Genomic DNA, 5,920 nt, shown 5'->3' with positions numbered 1-5,920 from the left:
AGCCTTCATGTCTGCTTTCCTCGCTTGGTAAACATGGTCCAAAGGACAAAGGGAGGACGAAATAGTCCTCATGCTGAAGAACATTCGGATGGGGGAGCTGGGCCAAATTATACGAACTCAAGGCAGCCACTAGAAGTTGCCCTAAAAATAAAGAAGTAAACTAACAAACAAACAGCCTGGGTCTCAGAGTATTTTGTTGATAGTGAGCTCTTTGTGAAAAGACCAGGTAAAGAAAAAAAATTCCAGTAATTGAAGGTTCTGGTAAACCAGGGACAGATAATTCTAGGTTTTTCTATGTCCAGCTGCCCAAACATGGATACGAGGTTAGGACCCTGAACTATCAAAGATTTAACATAATGTCCACTCTTTCTTGGCTTGCAGGTACCCAGCCCGGGTTAATCGATTTAAAAAGCTCGCCTCCTTATATTTCTGGTTCCTTAATGCTTCATCCGTTCAGCGTTTGAAAACAGTCAGTAACCACCCTGAGCGAGGCAGCCCCACCTGTCCAATAAACTCACACCCACCTTATAGAGTCGCATAAAGCAAGCAAATCAATACAAATAATGCCTCTTGCAAGACGTTTGAATGAAATGGTTCTTTTGAGACGTAACATAATGTAAGAGTCAAGAACATGAAATTCGGAGCTAGATGACCTAGGTTCAAATTCCAACTCCAACATTTACAAGCCGCGACCTTGGGCAAGCACTTAATCTCCCAGTTTCGCTTTTCTCATCTGTAAAAGCAGACATGTTCAGAAAATACTGCAAATGCTGGAATGTGGACAAGGTGCCTGGAAAGCCATTGTACAAGGCCTGGCTGGGACACCGCATCACCTGATATAAAGTCATTAAAATCATCTTTATGTGGCCCTTTCCTAATCGATCAATTATAATTATTTTTCTGAGTATTGGGTTGACGACGGTACATGCAAAGCTCTACAACATATCGCTGTTCTCTAATTATTATATGAGGGAGGTCTGGTTCGCACCATGTGCACACCTGGAGAAAATCAATTCTCATGCACACATGGCCTTTCTAGCTACGTGATCCATATTTTGGTTCTCAGTGATGGTCAAATTCTAAAGTCTTTGTGTCAGCCAGTTCTTTAAACTGGCTCAACACTCATTTCAGACAGGATGAGAGGAGATGTGGGTCTGGGGTCTGTAGGAACAGAGTGACCGTGGAAGGCAGGGCGCTCCGGCATGGGAGCCAGTACCAGGGGCGGAGTGGAGCCTGGCTCAGAGCAGCTGTGAAGCCGTGTGAGAGAGAGACAAGCGAAAAATGGAGTGAAGGAAGGAAGCCAGAGGTCAGCCTGATGGAAACCGTATCAGACCACAGGTCAAAGGAGCAGGAAACAGGTCTCGGGCCACGACCTGGGACAATAAGGACCAGCTGCGGAAGGGAAGTGGCCAGCAAGACGGACCGAGGCGAGCATTTCAGGATGTAGCCCAGGAGCCCACGCACAGAGGATGCTGGGTGCCTTTGGGGTGGGTGCCAGCCATGGGGTGCGGGAATGGGTCTTCTCGCTTAGAGGTTTGCACACGACTTGAAGGTGATCTGAGGTGCCGTAGTTACGCCCTTGAATCATCTGAATACATAGTTTCTTCAGAAATGTCACACAGACCTTTCGAAGGTTGACAGTGAAGTGAGCAGGCCTAGGGGTGAAACTCCGACACCCTCCCTTAGCCAGGCCTCCACACCTCAACCGATGACGCTTCTGGGGACAAAAGTCCTTTAAAAGGAAATTGTGCTCTGGGGCGCCTGGGTGGCTTAGTTAAGCCTCTGACTCTTGGTTTCGGCTCAGGTTGTGATCTCAGGGTCATGAGATCAAGCCCCTAGTTGGGCTCTGCCTGCTCAGCGTGGAGTCTGCTTAGAGTTTCTCTCTCCTTCTCCCTCTGCCCCTCCCTCTCTTCTCTCTCTCTAAAATAAATAAATAACTATTCAAAAACAAATAGAATGATATTTTGCTCGTCAGATTTGTGAGCAACCCTGGGGGGCACCGCAGAGCTGAACGACCGAAGTTTCTTTCCCGTCCCAGGATGCAGTCGTACAAAGCTGTGCAGGCCAACTTTGTGCCGAGCCAGGGTCTTTATCCCTGTCCTTACCCCTGTCCCCTCCTTGTGGTCAGCACTATCCTGCCTTCCAAACCACTCACCTTAGGAGTGGTAGCAGCAACGGCTGTGCCCCCGTGTGGGGCTGCAGCACGTGTGAACGCCGTCACATGTAATCGATGGCCTAAACCTGGCAACCATCCCAAAGGGTATTATTATTATTATCATCCCCATTTTATGGATGAGGAAACTGAGACACATAAAGATCAAGCAACTTGCACAAGGTCACGTAACAGGCAACTGGCAGACCTGGGAATTATATCCACGTCTGGCAGACACCAAAGCCCAGGCTTTTTACCACTCCGTGAGGTTCCAGTAAGAATGGGTTACAGCTACCGATAGATTAATTACACCCAGCGAACCTAAGTTTCAGGCAAGATGCTACTATGAGGATTAATATTTTAAGATGTTTTATATCCATTGTGGAACAAAACCTTGGGTCCCAAACTAGGAGGATGGGGGGCAGCAGGAAGGAGGGGCTGGCCGATGGAATGGCTGAGGCCGTAGAAGGCCCGTGGATTGATTATCTTTCGAGCATGACTGGAGTAGGTGATCTGCAAAGGTCGGTAGGCTCTGACCCACTTCTTCCAGAGATCCGGGAGGGGGACGCGCTCAGGGCTGCCCGGGCCCCCTGCCAAACCTATTTTCAGAACTTGCACATACTTGGCCCGCTTTCTTATCAACTTACCCTGTGGCCTGGAACCCCATGAGACCTAAGACAGATGTGTGCTTGGATGCCTTTCCTCGCGCTGTCCATCCTCTGTCCTCCCTCTGAACCTTTCCCCTTCCTCCGGCCTCTTCCTCATCTGGCCCATGTGACCCTGCTGCTAACAATAACAGCCGGCGCTCCCATTACATTTACTGTCCAAACACTCAGCACATCTCAACTCATTCAATTCTATTTTCCTAAGCATTGTAGCATTTTTTCCTTAATAACCCTCTCTGTGCTGTCATCCCAAAGTGATTCTTAGGTTCCTTACGTCATTTCTTACTTCTGATAACAGTGTTTTTGACAACAAAGCATGTCACTAGAATGAGTCCTGTGTCAACAGAGGAACAGTGTGGCCCTGTCTCCGAAATTCTTCTGTCACCCCTGTTTTGCCCCTCCACTCACCTCCCAAGCACCCATGTTTTTGCATCGGCCACATTTTCCAGGCCTTTCCAGATGCTTGCCTGTGAATTAATTTCTGTTTTCTTCCACTACCTGTTTTTCCTCTCAGCCACATATTTACAGAATTGTGACTCTCCCTCAAAATTGGCTCCAAATGTTGCTGCTTCTATTTATTTATCTTTAAGGGGTAAGGTCACCAGCCCTGAAACCTGATGCTGGCCACAAACATGGTCTCCTCTCAGAAACATGGTCTCCTCTCAGAAACATGGTCTCCTCTCAGAAACATGGTCTCCTCTCAGAAACATGGGCTCCTCTCACAAACATGGGCTCCTCTCACAAACATGGGCTCCTCTCACAAACATGGGCTCCTCTCACAAACGTGGTCTCCTCTCACAAACATGGGCTCCTCTCACAAACGTGGTCTCCTCTCCCTGCTCTCTGGCTCTGCTGTTGACTAACATGTAAATTGAGAACGACCACACCCTGTCACACGTCTCACACTGAGGAGTCTAGGGGCCACATTGAGGCTGCTCCCCATCTTCTCCACTTCCCTTCCACACCTTCGAGAGAAAAGCAAAGCACCTGACAGACTTCCATGGGTCTTGCAGGGCCAAGGGATGGAACAAAGAAAATATCTTGACAGCACACCCTAAGTCACCGTGAAACATGTGCCATCATTTTCCTGGTTTTGATGAGTAGGAGGTGTGCTGAAATGAGGGGTCATAAATTTGGAAGCTGAGAGGAGATGACTTAGATTTAATAGAACAAACTGCTACATGAAATCTGTCTTATTAAAGTTAATTCAAGGAAGTGGAAACGGTCATCTATTATCAGAATCTCGCTCTCCAAGGAAGAGCTTGTGAATACGAATTTACGAATGTGTGTACGAATTTGTGTGTAGATACACGGCAATCTGTGTAGATCTGTAGCGTATGTCTGTATTTATATAGAACATCTTCTGATTCAAAATGATGAGCCCCAAAAGGATTTTTTTGGCTTGTAAATTTATTCATACAAAGAACATTATAAATATAGGGAATCGAGTGATTCATCATCGTGTGGTTAATGTATACTATTGTTGTAAAGACTCGTGATGCTTTGGAAACGGTAAGGTAGCTTTTGCGTATAGTCTGTCAAGAGTTTTGTATTTACCTCAAACTTTTTATATTTTATTTTTGGGCTCACCAATTGAATGGGTCCCAGCTTACACTGCTTACTCCCATGGCTGTGGGAAAGCTGGGGTCGAGACTCGGGTAGGACTCCTCCGAATAGTTTCTGCTCTCATGGAGGGCTGAGCTCCTGGGCTGTAGGAGCTCAAAGAACAATAAAGGTGAAGAGAGAAGAATAAAAGAAGCTTCTTCAACTGAGTTGTCTAAACCAGAATGATGGCTTTACCAAAAAGTTTGCAGATCGAATCACGATATACTAGCCTAGAATGTTAGTAAGAGCATTAAGGTGGATCATAATTGCTATAAGTTACATAGAGAAAGTGTCTGTTTATTGGTTTAGACAATCAGGATGTGATGCTGGAGGAGCGAAGGCAACGTCTTGAGCGGCACGGGTGGGGGGGACCGCACTGTCCGTGGATGTGGTCGGTTTAGCCACAGAACTGCGAGCTGTATTAGGCATCGCGGAGGTGGCAGCACGTGCTGAAACAGCTGGTTTGAAAACCATTTTGTCATTGTGTTCTAAGCATCGTGCCACTTTCATCTGTCCTGGGACACAATGAGTATTCGTTTTTTGAGAGTTTGTCCTAAGAGAATGGAAAACCAAATGCACACTTTGCATTGCATCTTGACTTTACAAAGCAAAATCTTGGCCATAAACTGGAATGTTTAACAATAAGAAAACGGTTAAGTAAATGAAGCACAACCGCTCTGTGACATACGGTACGGCCATTTACAACATAGGCTGTGTAGTGACCCCCAGAACAAAGCTTAAAAGGTACGGGTTGGTTACTAAGCTATTGTCCGCCATCTTGGAACCCACCTTGCTCTGTGGTGCTGGAGCTAGATGGAAGTTTGCAAACTACGTTTCTGCTTTGCCTGCTGGCTCCCTATTAGATCCCACCAACAGGGGGCACTGGAGGGGACTTGAAGGTGGGAGTGGGGAGAAAGGAAGGAGGAAAACAGAAAGACTCTTCCCTAATGCCTCCTGTCTCCTCAGTTATCCTGCCATGGTCGGTGGAGGTTCATTTCACCAGTTCCAACTGTTTACCCCGCTCCATCACCCCTCTTCTCAGAACTATCAGCCTAGCCCTGGTGGGGTCCCCTCCCAGACGTCTGGATCCCAGGTCTGCAGCCCCTCCCCCAAGCTTCTAGGTTCTGATTACCCTGACCTCTTCCCTTTGTTCCTCCAGCCTTAGGGGTAGTAGCTGCTTCCTGCACTTTCCGGGTCTGTTTTATTTCAGAGTCTCCTTTCTGAGTCTTCAGTGCTCCACTCCGATACCTGTTGAACTAATTTCTTATGTTAAATTCTCTCTGTTAAATCATCAGTGTTGTTTCTACTTTCCTAACTGGCTAGAAAAAATCAGGGAATATAACTGTATGTATACTGAATGCAACCATATGAAATTATGTAAAAACAAACGTATAGGGAAAAGTATTGGAAGGAAATTTACCTAAATCCTCATAGTGGTTGTGTTAGAGAGTTAGTCTTAGGAGTGATTTTTTTTTTCTCCCTTCATCCCTACTTTCTA

Source organism: Ursus americanus, chromosome 31, assembly GCF_024610735.1.
Source record: "Ursus americanus isolate L20-20 chromosome 31, mUrsAme1.1.p, whole genome shotgun sequence".
Classification (NCBI taxonomy): Eukaryota; Metazoa; Chordata; class Mammalia; order Carnivora; family Ursidae; genus Ursus; species Ursus americanus.
This window is presented reverse-complemented; position numbering follows the sequence as displayed.